The sequence below is a fragment of the Etheostoma spectabile genome, unplaced genomic scaffold (genome assembly GCF_008692095.1).
Source record: "Etheostoma spectabile isolate EspeVRDwgs_2016 unplaced genomic scaffold, UIUC_Espe_1.0 scaffold00018901, whole genome shotgun sequence".
NCBI classification, from domain to species: Eukaryota; Metazoa; Chordata; class Actinopteri; order Perciformes; family Percidae; genus Etheostoma; species Etheostoma spectabile.
In genome coordinates, this window is record NW_022604554.1 from 13,669 (window position 1) to 21,580 (window position 7,912).

General features: G+C 41.2%; 3 non-coding genes across 3 annotated transcripts; 1 reads left to right on the top strand and 2 right to left on the bottom strand.

The window, feature by feature from the left end:
- Nucleotides 1-439: 439 nt before the first annotated feature.
- trnal-uag (transfer RNA leucine (anticodon UAG)) lies at nucleotides 440-521 on the top strand. The gene has a single exon. It is a non-coding gene; the product is annotated as a tRNA-Leu (tRNA).
- A 361-nt stretch (nucleotides 522-882) lies between these two features.
- trnag-ucc (transfer RNA glycine (anticodon UCC)) lies at nucleotides 883-954 on the bottom strand. Its single transcript has one exon. It is a non-coding gene; the product is annotated as a tRNA-Gly (tRNA).
- Nucleotides 955-6,910: 5,956 nt separating this feature from the next.
- On the bottom strand, nucleotides 6,911-6,992 carry trnas-uga (transfer RNA serine (anticodon UGA)). The gene has a single exon. It is a non-coding gene; the product is annotated as a tRNA-Ser (tRNA).
- Between the last annotated feature and the right edge of the window lie 920 nt (nucleotides 6,993-7,912).

Here is a 7,912-nt window from a genome sequence, read left to right on the forward strand (position 1 = left end):
GATAGAGGTATGAACACTTGGGTTATCTTGGGACTGCTCTACATTGTCCCGCAGAAGAATAAATCCCAGATGCACATGTATGCTTATCAGGCTATTTTCCTGTTACTGAGAAATTGGGGAATTTCTCATGCGGAAATGTAGAAGCTGGACGTGCATTGTATTGATCTTACATCTCAATTGGATTCTGACTTTGAATTCAAATATTTGGCATCCAAGAAAATGTTGAAACTGATGATGTATCAGTCATTTTGCTGGTGGTTTCTTGGTCACAGCAACAAGCTTGATCATTGACATACAGTTGCCCGCCACATATCACAAAACTGTTGGGTGGGGCCTTATGTATTTGCTTGTATTACATCAAGTTTTCCAATAACATTAACAAGCATAACGTTGATTACGGTGCCTGTGTTTGTCATGATGTGGAAAGCTGTTAATTGCAGGTAGTGTGGCCGAGTGGTCTAAGGCGCTGGATTTAGGCTCCAGTCTCTCTGGAGGCGTGGGTTCAAATCCCACCACTGCCATTTGTATATCTTACATAGCTAGAAGGCAACCAATGTGTCGTCTTACAGCTGTGGCATTGGGCCTGAACTTGGTGATGTAACTAGAATCATCCATCCATAACTTTGCTGAGATTGTTCCTTGTTAACCTGAGGTTCAAACCTCATCAAAGGTGAAACCTTCCTTTCCAGCACTTTGGACTAGAAAATCAACAAATAATTGTGATAATTAATCGTGATCTCCATATTGATCAAAGTAATTGTCGTTATCATTTTGGCCATAATCATGCAGCTCAAAGAGATTTTATCAAACCAGGTTGGGCAAGTAACCTTTCTGCTGACTTCTTGTAAAAAAAAGAAAGTACCACAAACCAAAAACAGTTACTGCGATGGCTGGGAATCGAACCCAGGTCAACTGCTTGGAAGGCAGCTATGCTCACCACTATACCACCATCGCTGGACAATGTAATGTTCACTTCAAATCTTGTAATACATTTGGGCATTGAGACTGGTTCAAACCCTGCTCGAAGGTGCAGTCTTTTCCAGAGTTTCCCTTCAGGGATCAATAAAGAATTTCTGATTCTGATGTAGAGATGGACAGACAACCTTAAAGTATAATACTTCTTGCCGAGACATAACAAGAAACAAAAAAACTGACAATTGTAAGTAATGAATGGCTTCATGAATAGACAACCATCATCCCAATGTATGCCATTAACAGTCTATGAGTGGTCAACTAGAGTCCAATAACTTTCTTTGGGGCAACTCCTTTTTCCTCCAGATAGAGCTCATTCAGCATTAGAAAGTACCAGTTAGTGCTGAATATCTATTCCAAAACTCCCATTCTTTTATTTATTTAGCCAGCGGTGGACAACTGCTGAAATGTACTTGCTCTGCATGTGTTAGTGTCTGATGATAAACTCACAACCAAGACAACCCCAAAGAGAAGCACTTATGAACACAATGATCATCAGTGTCTTTATTTGAGGTAATCTGAATGTGATTACAATGACATCTTAAAGATGAACTGAACTGAAAAACTAACTTTTGATAACTTGTTGGTTATGGTAATTACAAATGAATTACACTAAAAAAAATAATTTTAAAAATCAATATAGCTTTTTTTTAAGCAACACAAAAATTGCATTTGTTAGTATTAGAACGCTGACAATATCGATGACGTCACTGGCATGGTAGGACGCATTTGAGCCTGTGAGGGACAGGCCTGTAGTGTCTGACTACCACCACATGGAGGACAATCAGTTTCAGGCTCCACTGAAGTACAGGATCGCCTCGGGGGGAGTGACAGTGACCGGTGTGTGTGGGCGCAGCTTACTGTCATGCACTCTCCTTTATTGTATTCAAGCACATTATGCATTTTAGGAAATAGACTGCTTATTTATTGTGTCCATTTAGAGAAAATAGAAAAAACATGGTTAAGGTCCTGTTCGTTTACGAAAATAGAGGCAGATAAATGGAAAATGTAATTGGACGCATTAATCTATGGGATCGCTTTTTAGCTGCACGTAGGAGCGTTACCCCAGTTTGACTATAGATGCGCGGAGGAGTCTGGAGTTTTGCGGAGTTGGCAGATTTTTACAATGGAACTAGCAGCTGTTTCTGCATCAACAATGTGCCCTGAGACGGCGAACATCAGCTAGCTTCAGGGTGATTAGAGAGGGATGTTGGATTCTGTGGTTTAGCTGAGACGCGGACATCAGCTAGCTTCAGGGCTAGTAGAGGGACGTTGGGTTCTGTGGTTTAGCTAGCGGCTAACATCCGCTAGCTTCAGGGGGAGTAGAGGGACGTTGGATTCTGTGGCTTAGTTAGCGGGTAACATCCACTCTTCAGGGGGAGTACAGGGATGCTGGATTCTGTGGCTTAGTTAGCGGCTAACATCCACTAGCTTCAGGGGGAGTACAGGGACGTTGGATTCTGTGGCTTAGTTAGCGGCTAACATCCACTAGCTTCAGGGGGAGTAGAGGGACGCTGGATTCTGTGGCTTAGTTAGCGGCTAACATCCACTAGCTTCAGGGGGAGTACAGGGACGTTGGGTTCTGTGGTTTAGCTAGCGGCTAACATCCGCTAGCTTCAGGGGGAGTGGAGGACGCTGGATTCTGTGGCTTAGTTAGCGGCTAGTAAACGCATTATTATCGTCGGAGTATGGGTTTATTTCTACAGTCTATGGTCGGAGTGCTAGCTTGTGAAGTTTGTCATAAGAGCTGCCATCGTATTTAGCTGCTAGCCCTTTCCCTCGGTTGGATCGTTGGTATCTAGCTTGGTGTTGTGTTCTCAGTAATGCCCAGTGTGTCAGTCTCTGTTTTGTTGAACGCTATTAAGCCGACACGTTGGGCTTTATTTTTGTAAGTGAATATGTTCGTGTTTTTGAGTGACAACAACGTTACACCCAGCCCTTTGCCTAGTAGACTTGATAGTATGCCGATACAGGTAACCATAGCTCCCTCTCTGTTCTCTGCCTGCCGTGAGAGTTTCAGCGCCCGGTCTGCGGCAGGTAGCATCGGGGGTGTTACTTGCCGGTGGTCTATCGGTCTGCCCTGCACTGGAGCCTGCAGGCCTCAGGTTTCAGTCTGTTGGACTTAACCTCTCCAGTGACGCTGTTGTATCAGAAGCACAGCTTTCCATATAGTCTGTCGCTAAAAAAGCTAGACTCAAAATCCAGGGGCTGTCGGAGGGCTAGCCCGTTTAAGGCAGCTAGATGCTAGCCATGAGTTGAGGACTGTTTTTTTCCTTGTCAAAGGTACCTGTGGAAATGTGTTGTAACCCAGCTGCCTTAGCCCTATACAGTTCCTTACTGCAGCCAGGGGCAATACATTATGACCCCCCTAGACGTCTTTCTTTCCGTTTCCCCACCCATATGTCGCTAGCATCCGACTCTTTGTATGGTGTTCCTATGGCTGCGCTGCTAGTGCTAGTTAGCCACGGAGTAGCTTACCATGCCAGTGACGTAGTAGATTGTGGAATTCTAACATGGCGGCGCCCATGTTACAAAAACAACACTTTCAACTTGCCATTTTATCCCTTTTAACAAATTCACCCATTTTAATAATAGTACCAGTGATAAAATAAAATACATCTGTTATATCACCATTATTCAAATTCCAGTTCAGTTCATCTTTAAGGTGCTTGTTGTGCTGTCTGATAGTCTGAGGTATAAAAGAGAGAGCATACCGCTTAGATTGTGTCACAGGAGGTCTTAGTCTACCACTACGTTCTATAACCCTACCAGTCAGATTACCACAGGAGGTAATATCTGTTGCAGCTCTTTTAAAGACTCTACTATAATACCTGCTGGAGATGCCAGGTCCTCATACACGTAAAGCATGAGCTCTACCACTGAGCTACATCCCTGAAGATCTTCAGATTTTTTTAAACTTTTTTCTGAGATAGACTTAGACTTATCTTTATTAATCCTTTTGGGATACTCCCGCAAGGAAATTGAAATATCACTAAATAAAAGAAGAAACCTGGGTAAAACATGTAATGTTAATGTTGTTTATGACTTCAAACCTGTAAATGCAACTGTGGTGGCTGGAAATCAAACCTGGGCAAAATGATTGTACTGCTATGGTATAAATCATAGTTGAAAAGAACACCACTGTTGCCTTTCTGCTGGACAATACAACGTTCACTGCAGATCTTGTAACAAGACTGAAAATAAATGATGAGAAATGCATTGGTGGAGATGGGTTGCTTCCACTACTTCTGAGATAACACTGTCTTTGCTTCCACCTTGAGGAACACATCTCGTTTCGGCAGGATTCAAACCTGCACGGGGAGACCTCATGGGATTTCTAGTCGATCGCCTTAACCGCTCGGCCACAGCTACCTGCAATTCAGTGCCAGACCTATTGGAACAAACGTTCATAAACTTTTTGATTGGTTATTAGAAGTTACCAGACACGGGTAAAGTGCAAATCGTAGTGCACTGCCTGTGTCTGTGGATCCTTGTGGAGGCAGCTTGATTGATTGATATGCTCCCTTATTTGTACCATAACAGAGATCTAATATTTTGTCAAATTGGGTTGTGCAAGTAACCTTTCTGGTTACTTCTTGACAAATAAAAGAAAGTAACCACACAACAAAATTTACTGCAATGGCTAGTAAGCAAACCCGGGTCAACTGCTTGGAAGGCACCTATGCTCTATAACTATACCACCATCACTGGACAACACAGTCGATGTCCTTAAAAGTTGGATTTTTCCTTTTTATGAAATTAAGGCATTAAGATCAATTTCCAAACAATGATTTTTTAAATTCCTTTTTTTAGCAGAGATACTCACTGCCCGTACTCAAGTAGAAGTACAGAAAATTGTGTTAAAAATAATCTGGTAAAAGTTGAAGTACTGATTTAACTTCTTTACTCAAGTAAAAGTAACAAAGTACAGGCTTAGAAATTTACTTAAAGTATAAAAGTAAAAGTAGCCTATTAATGACAAAGCTACTTGGACCAGACAGATGTTACTAGAGAGCTGCTGAGAATCTTCAGTGGACATGGAGAAAAGACTCTTTATTCTTTATTCTTTATATGCCATTGCCTACATTTTAAATGGCCGTCTGCCAATAGGCCTAAACATATAAAAACATATAGCCTATTTATATTGATAGAGACTGGGACTCCAGGTTAATAATATTCTGTCTAAGTAGCAAGATATGAATTTAGCTGTGATTTTGTGAGAAGTCTGTGTATATCCCATCTAATTAGATTCAATTTGGTATTGATGACAAAAAAATAATAGATAAGTCCCGTGAAAATATTTGAAATTTATTGAGGACTAGATAGGACTGGATTTAAAGCTGATTGTGGTTTCCAACTTCGGCCCAGGTGCGTCTGTTAAAACACAGACGGAGACAACTTATCTCTGTTGATGCTTCTTACAATCACGCATCAGTATGAACATGGGGGGGAGGGGGGTAGCTCTGCTATGGCTGTGGGTGTGTAATAAAAGAAATAAATAACATTGTAAAGGCTACTACCATACACAATGCATAGGATAATAAATGCTAGTAAATAATAACAATAACCCCACTATTAATTACATTATCTTAATGAGCAAGGAGGTTTAACAATCACCATTATATCGTATAAACAGCCAGGTGTAACCTAGGTAACAGGTGTAACCTAGGTAACAGGTGAAAAACACAAAGAAGCTAACTTTAAAAAAATTTGCCAGAACTACAGACCAATACAAACAGGCTCACTGACAACATCAGTTATATGACTTCCAGTTCTCCGCTATTCACAATCACACCTGATAGACGAGCTTTAGTACAAAGAAAGTAACGAGCCAATTTTTGTAAAATGTAAGGAGTAGAAAATACTGATATTCATGTTAAAATGTAAGGAGTAAAAGTCAAAAGTCGCCAAAAAATAAATGGTAAACTAAAGTAAAAATATCTGAAAAATCTACTTGAGTACAGTAATGAAGTGTTTGTACTTTGTTACTTTTTCGTTAACAAAGTATTATACTTTGTTACTTCCAATCTCTGATGACCGTAAAGATGATATGTACATGGTTTGTACAACGCTATATAAATACACTACATTTACATACTGTATCTTCTGATAGACATAAGGGCACTTTGGTTATCTTGGGCTGCTCTATGGTCTTCTGAAGAAGAATAAATCCAGAGTTGGCTCCTCCAGGTTATTTAAGCAACAAACGTCCCTGGGTGGACTTGAACCACCATCCTTTCGGTAACAGCCGACTGCGCTGACCTATTGCGCCACAGAACTGTGCCCGTCTAATGTTTTTGAGCAGGAGCTCAATCTTTAAGCCACAAGCATTTGCTTTATAGCTTTTTGAGGTTGAGCTGCACATGTATGCTTATCAGGCTATTTTCCTGTTACTCAAAATTGGAGAAGCTGCCTCTATGGTCTTCTGCAGAAGGATAAATCCCAGAGTTGGATCACTCCAGGGAGCTCGATCTTTAAGCCACAGCATTTGCTTTATGTGAGCTTTGCTAACTGTGAGAAACTGTCACAAACGCAGATGCGAGGTGATGCAGCGGCGTCTAGAAGCTGAGGAGACAGGCTTAATTGCGGGTGGTGGAACATGTCTATGTCTGTGGATCCTCATGGAGGCAGCTTGATTGATTGTTATGTTCCCTTATTTGTGCGATATACAGAGATCTAATGTTTTATCAAACCGGGTTGGGAGAGTAACCTTTCTGGTTACTTCAAAAAATAAGCAAGTAACGTCACTCAAAGAAAGTTACTGGCTGGGAACCAAAGCCATATCAACTGCAACACATCTGGGCATTGAGAATGAAAATGAATGCTCAGAGATGCTTCAGTGGCTTCCAGTAACTATTTGATATTATAGTATTGTCCATGAAGGCACATCTGCCATTTGTTATAATGAGATGTGTGACCACAATTAAAGAGCCCCTCACGTTGTTGGCAGGATTCAAACCTGCGAGGGGAGACCCCAATGGATTTCAAGTCCATCGCCTTAACCACTCGGCAACAACAACCTGAAAAGCAGTGCAATACTGATTTGCACTAATATTTACCTGACTCACGAAAAAACACGAGTAAATTAAACAACACTGCATAAACTTTGCTACGTGTGTTTATTTAAATATGGGTACACTTTACATGTAGGTGTATACTTTACTGCAAATTAAACTGAGATTCAGGGTTCAATCTCCACCCCTGAAAAGTGCTGCTTCTTAGCCGATTACGTCTGGCCATGTCGTAAATAGTAGGGGCGAGGACTCAAAACCGAGAATATATTGGGCGTGATATTTTAATTGTTGTGATTGTTGTGTGCCTTAAATATCACACATGTGCTTTATGAAAGAAACTGCATAGCAACCCACGCAAGACAACTTTCGAAAGGTTCCATGGTGTAATGGTTAGCACTTTGGACTCTAAATCCAGCGATCTGAGTTCAAATCTCGGTGGAACCTGGTTTTAAGCCACAGAACAGGTGAAAAAAATCAACCTTTCACTTTCCACATCTAGTTTAAAGTAAGCCTTACAGGTTTAATTTCCTGTGGCCATTTAGACTGTAAACATAATGTTGGTGGGGGCATGTTGAGGACTCACCTGGTTGTTAATGTAATTGGAAGGAGCTCCAAATTTGACAGTATGACTGGAAGTGATAGGCTTTGAGTTACATGGGGGATACACACTTTCCATTCAGTCTCGTAATCACCACAAAACTAGGTATCACTGAAATTTGACTTGTGTTGCTGCAGTCAGAGTATACAGCGCGCCATCCTGAATGGGCCAGTATAGTGCATCAGAATTGCTTTTTGAATGCTCTAAAAGCTTTGGAACCCCCTTCCCCACAGCTTTCAATTGTCAGATATGGAAGGGGGAGTGGGGCTCTGTGTCCAACCCTTTCTGTGTAAAAAAAAACACTAAAAAAGTCTCTTGGTTTAAAGAC